This window comes from Amaranthus tricolor, chromosome 1 (assembly GCF_026212465.1).
Source record: "Amaranthus tricolor cultivar Red isolate AtriRed21 chromosome 1, ASM2621246v1, whole genome shotgun sequence".
Taxonomy (NCBI): domain Eukaryota; kingdom Viridiplantae; phylum Streptophyta; class Magnoliopsida; order Caryophyllales; family Amaranthaceae; genus Amaranthus; species Amaranthus tricolor.
The window spans coordinates 12,582,895-12,589,721 of NC_080047.1; positions in this window are offsets into that span (position 1 = coordinate 12,582,895).

The window sequence follows — 6,827 nt, forward strand, 5'->3', positions numbered from 1 at the left end:
GCTCCAAGATTCATTCATAGCCTGTATGTAAAAGAGCATCAAAAAGTCAGAACACAACTACTTAGACAGCCCCATGCAAAACAAATTACATAGCAAACTCGAAACGTCAACTCTACAAATGTTAAAACTCCAAGATAGAGAACAAAAAAAAGTCAGAACACAAATGTTCTTTGTGGAGTTTTTGTGGCACTCGAAGCTACATCACTAACATCAGTTCTTATATTCTTTTGTGTTTTGTCTGTTTTCCTCCATTATTGCTTCTACTTCATGCACCAAACACACCCAAATTTGGGTGTGTTGCAACATGTATCAGACCCAAGCGGTCCTCGGAGACCGGTACTGAAATCCGAGTCAGACAAAATGTTTGGTTCAGCAAATGCAATTGTAAGTAGCACAGAAGACTATTATGAATTACTGAAGCAATATAACAATTTGACTATTGCATTGCACAAGCAAATAAGGAAAGACATTGAAGAGTATAGTGCTCGAACAAGCTTCATAGCTACTCGAACGAGCACTCAGTCTGAACAGTGAATGGAAAAATTGTGGTGCTCAAATAAGCATGACTAATGCTCGAACGAGCACTTTCTCTGTCATGTTCTTGTTTTGCTCTGAATGCGGGTCTTGATGTTCATTTATCCCGTGGCTTTTCCTATGTCAATCTTTAAGAGAGATCAGTCCATATATATAGAAAGCTCATACACTCATTGTAAATGCGTAATCATTCTAACTCCTAAGCCTAAACAAATAGCCCACTTCTCTTCTTCTCTAGTATTATTACTCATTGTAAGAGTTTTTTGAATTCCATTGTTTTTCTAATCTGTGTCACATGATTCCTGATCTCTCTGCGATTCGCGAATTGAAAAAAGCAAATTTTGGTTGGTTTTGGGCGAATTTTGGTCCATTTTGAGCGAATCTCGAATCGAGACATACGAATTAACTAGCGAAAATGTGACATTGTTTCTAATCAAAGAAATTACACACCACCGAGGACGAAGCTCAAGTTGGGTGAACCTAGTAAATCTTTGTCTTTGTTCTTTATTGCATTTAATTTCCTCTATGCATTACTATTTTCATTGATAGAGTAATTTGTCTCATTAAGCAACTTCATGCTTTTGTTCTTGGTGATATTAGAGATAAAGTATCATGCTTTAAGCTCTAATCTAGGATCATTTCTGGCAACATAATACACACCATGCCCCTTTGGGTTTGAACCATATTACTCAAATAACTTTCACATATTTGAGTCATATGGTGCAAACTCAAAGAAAACGAAGAAGTATTAGACATGCATTGTCCTTTAAAGGGCTATTTCTATGCAAATTTCGTGAGCTACTTAAGAGGCCAAGTGAAGCATTAGAGTTGTGTGGTGGCTAAACATAGAGAAAAAATAGGGTTTTGGAGAGCCTAAGTGAGTCTTTCATGTATTAAAGTTAAAAAATCCATTAGAGGAGTAAAATTTGAGCTCTAGAGAGTGAGTTTTTTTGTTTGTAAGTGACATTTCTTTAATGAATTGTTGAATAGTTAGTAATAATTCTATTTGAGGAGAGGTATTCAAGTACATTAAATCTTGTGTTCTTGCTTGTTTAGTCTTTTGATTGGTTTGTTTTGTTCCTCCGTTGTTGTGCTTTGTTTTTCTTGTTTTTTTCTGCCTTCTTATTTGATAAGTGCAATTATTTGCACTTATTGTGCTTATTTTTATACTCCTTTCTTGAAGATTAGAGGTGGTTTAGGATCATTTTTAGCTCATTTACTCTAATTTATGATGATTCGATTATTTGTGAGTAAACGGGTTAATTTTGATGATTATTAAGCATGTTTGCACAAGATTTGTGGCTTATACTATTGCAAGGCACTATGGGAAGAAGAAAAATGATGTCTTATAAGTTGAAGAATGATAAAGAGTCACAAAACATTCTAAGTAAAGGAGAACTCAAAGGGACACGACTCGTCGCCAGTAAAACAGCGAGCCTCACAAGTCAGAAGAAAGCAACGAGTCGTCGTTTTTACCCGACCATGAGGCGAAGACTCGTTGCAAGTCACTGTGTGCAACATTAAAGATCAGAAGATAGCGGCGACTCGCTACTTTTACTCAACCTATGGGCGACGACTTGTCGCCACTCACTGGAAAAGATAGTATGTTCCTTTGAAGCAGCGACGAGCCGCCTCTAATGGCAATGACTCGTTGCCAGTTCCTAGATCAGCAATGCCAGCGGTTATCCATGCCATTTTAATGTTTTATTTTATTTAATTTCAGTTATTTTTGGGATTTTTACCCAAAATAGACCTTAGTATAAATAGTGGTAGTTACTTTTTAGTTTTATCTCTCCCTTATGTCTTAATTTTCAAATTTTCTCTTAGTTTTTTGGGTTCTTAGAAAAGATGTTCAGTTTTTAATGTTCTTCCATGGTTACTTCTACTTAATTGGATGCAATTCATAGTTTATTCATATTCCAATTAGTAAGTTTCTTTATGTTGTCTTTTAATTGCTTATTTTCATTATGTTTAGCACCTTAATTAGGTTTTTATATAAATTGTGAATTTCATGTTCATCATTATGTTTAGTGAGTAGATTTCTCTTTTAGGATTGAGGGATTGACCTTAATTTGAAGCATGAAATGATTTTTTGATTGATTAATTGTGTGAAATTAGGGTCTATGATTAAACCTATGCTTAATGAACCTTAGTTTAAATATCTTTGTTAAACTTTTCATTAAATGGAAGTTTGAGATTAGGATTAACTTAGGATTGGGGTATATTTAAGTTAAATTCATACTAGTTTAACCAACAAACAGAAGTTTGAGGATTAATATTAGTAAGGTCTTGAAACGATATTGATCATTAGAGCAAAAATTTGAGATTAATTAGATCACTTTTAATCATGTCAAAGATTCAATTTCATACAATTATGAGAATAATTAATTTCCATGTCAGAATTAGGCGATTCCTGACATCCTAGATTTGCTTTACTATCGTTATCTTCATATCAATTATTATCTTTGATTTATTTACTAGTTTTATTTGCATCATTTTAATTATTGCTCATAGTAGTGTTAGATTTTCAAACCATTGTCTGTCTGTATCTTGTGGTCATAAACTGAATGAATCTATTAACTCGCTTCCTCGTGTTCAACCCACAGCTACACGTACACTGTGCGCTTGCGGTTAAAATATAATTTCAAATCATTATTTTCTATAGTGAGGTCTTCATCCTTTTATTTCATGAAACTAGGAAGATCGATTAAGGCAATGTAAAGTAGACGACCTATTAAACTCAACATTTGTTCTCAACCAATTTCAATTTCAAGTAATACACCATCAATGTAAAGCCAAATCAGCTAATCTCTAAAACATCTGAAACTCTTGGCTTATTGAGTCAATATAATCATCATTGACACCCTTCTACCTAGTCTTCAAATTACAAGCAAGTTGTTTAATAGCAAAAACTTCATCATATATGGCTAATATACACTAATTTAACGGTTTCAATAATATGTCATTAAGTGGTTCTCGCATAGCCAAGGTGTCTCAACCGCATCGAACAGAAGCATCATAAAGACAAGTTACACAAAAAGCATTCATACAGAAAAATATGATGATAAGCAAACCTGAGAACTTGCACGAAACGAAAGAGAAAGCAAAGTTGCCTCAGGAATATCCAACTTGTTGGGATGAACCACATTGCCATCTGACCCAAGAGGCAGCTTAAGAAGTGTACCGTCTGAGTAACTAACTTCCAGAGTAGGAAACTTCGTCGCTACAGCCACAGGAATTAGATTCTTATTGGGGATGATCCGTGCGTCAATAGCAGAGTCGGGATGCCTGGTGTATATGGTCTCCGTGTCGGACACCGGAACGCAAAGACTTAAGAAATAATCAAATTGTTTACTTATGTTATTCATCCATCTCGTTGGTGATCCTCCTTGACTTAGGTCTCCCTAGTCCACGAATGTGATCTGGATCGTGTATCACCTCAACACCGGTGTATTGAGGCCATGACCTCATATCAATCAACGGCAAGAATATGGATTCATATGTATTCACATAGCTCTAGGTCGTGTAGCAAGAGTCCACAAAACGCTCATACGATAAGTGTCGTTTAATACAAACGGCAAGAACATGAGAACAAGGTAGTGATATATGGAGGGTTTTTGTTACAAGCGCATTTCATCTCTCATATCCATACTTTGTATTTTACCATCCTTGGCGGATCCTCTATTACCATGTCTAGTCTTAACTTGAAAAAGGCCTCATCTGTAGTCATATGCGACGATGTCATGGTAGTTTTCCTTCTCAGTGTTACGGCCGATAATTCTAGTGGCGTGTGAAGTGTACTTACTTCCCCCAATTAGCTATGCATTTGCATTCTCGCGTCTTTTAACAAATTAATCATTAACACGATAGAAGGTGAACTCAACAAGAGTAGTTATGGGCAAGAAACATACTCCCTTCTTCACGTTATTGAATACTTCGGCTAAGTTGGTATTAGTAACACCATACCTATACCCTCCATCATGACATATTGACCATTTGACGGTTGAAGTTACTTAACAAATGCCGCAAGCAAAACCTATGATGGGCATTCGGAGGTTGCCATTCCGGCTCCTCCATGGTTGCCGGAATGCCCGCATGTCTATCGAAAATAACACATAAACTTGGACTATGCATACATGCTTACTAACACACGCCATAAACCAAGACCACGCGGCTATGCATTCTTTCTCGACCAAAGCAAAGGTAAGCGGGAAGATTCCCTTGTTCCCATCTTGAGCAATCGCAGTTAACTACGTATGGTGATACTTACCATATAAATGTGTTCCGTCAAAGGCAAAAAGGGGTTTGCAATACTTGAACCCCTCAATACTACGTTTAAAAGCCCAGAACACACGTTAGAAAGTTCTAATACTAGGACGGACGTACACACCAACATCATTATCTTCCTTAAAGAACCACTCAACTACAGTCCCGGGGTTAGAAACTTGCAATGCTTTCAAGAAGCGTGGAAGAAGAGGAAAAGAATTTTCCCATGTACCATAGATGGAGAGAAGGGCTTGCTGTTTAGCACACCATGCCCGCTTATAGGTCACTTCGACACCAAATTGGTCTTTCACCATTTGTCGCACCATAGAGACCTTAATTGATGGGTCTTCAGCAACACAATTTCTAATGAATTGTTAATCACGGAAGATGTCAAATGAATGTGTCCAGCTGACACATTTTCAGTACTTAATACACAACCCCCATGCTTCCCTTTATATGTAACAATCTCTCATGAAGGTGAATAGGAGCTCTTCCTAGCCCTAAGCCTCTAAGCACACCCTCTCTTACACTTCAAGGTGAGCACGGTTTGATTTGAAGTCTCAGTTCGGTACTTAACGTTCCTACGAATATGATACAATCTAACAGCATCCAACAACGCATCCTTGTTATCAAACATCATACCCTTTTGAAACTCTCCTTCATCGGTGTAGGTTGTATCACAATCCCAAGACCTCCAAGAGTTGTCCTCAATGTGTTCGTCTACAGGGGGAACTAGTGCATAAGGAGTAGGAGCAATGATTGTTGGAATGTTGCCTAAGCTCATGTCATTAGCTAGAGCCTCCTCGTCAACACCCACATCGTCCTCAGAAGGAGCTTCTACGAATTCATTACACTCACTATTAACATCACCCCAAGGCTCATTTGTATCTTCTAAGTTAAAAGTATCATCAAAAGGAGAAGAGGAAGATGGCATAATGGGATTTTGGATTTCTTGGGTAGGGAAGGGGGTATGAGAAGGAGCAGAAGAAGTTGCATTCAGAAATGCATTTGTTTCTACAACATTGACATCTTGATTCCTTAAGGGTACCTCTTCTACATATAACTCTAAAGAAGGAGTAGAGGTAGACTTTGAGTACTCCCACATTGCATCTATAGCCTCCTCATCCTCAACCGGAAAATCTAACAAATCTCCACTCATATTGTACTTAAAACTTACATTAACAGTACTTCTTGTAGTGTCAATGCCAATCTTAGAGCATATCATCCATGTTTGAGTTGCATGCAAACAGTTTACGTCTTCCCCCAACATATTTAACATTGTCACTACTTGATCGAATTGAACCATTCCAAAAGCATACAACAGTCACACGAAATGAAGCCATTTCTACAACAATACGTACAAAATCAACATCACCATCAAGTTCATAAATATATACTACATAACAACATTGATTAAATTTAGGTTTTGCATTCAAACATTCTCTAAATTAAACTCAAATTTAGGGTTCGCATTCAAACATTCTCTACATTAAACTAAAACATTTTCTACATTAAATTCATGAACAAGCAACCTCAATATGAAGATCATGGCAAATAACAAGTACGTTTGACATATTCATAGAGTGTAAGTGTAAAATGACCACCATAAATCACATACATTTTAAAATCAACAAGAACTAAAAAATTTATAATAAAAACGTACCTTAATAGGCTGTAGATCAACAAGAAGTACTAAATTGCAAGTTTAAGAACCTGCATTTATGTGAAAGTTCATGAATATTTTGTGAACCCTAATTTTCGAAAATGGAAAAAAACACAAAAAATAGTACCTTAAGTGAACGTAGGAAGATGACAGAACTAATTAGTAGTACAAACTTGAAATTTGATGAGATTAATTGAAGGATTGAAGTTGATTTTAATGGTGAAAAGAAGAGGGAGATCTCGTAGGTTACAAACTTGGAATGAGGAAATAAATTGAAAATGAGGAAGAAGGAAAGCTGGAAAATTTAACTCGCCTTAACTCGCTGTTAGTAATAGCGACATATGAGTTGATCAGTCAACTCCTT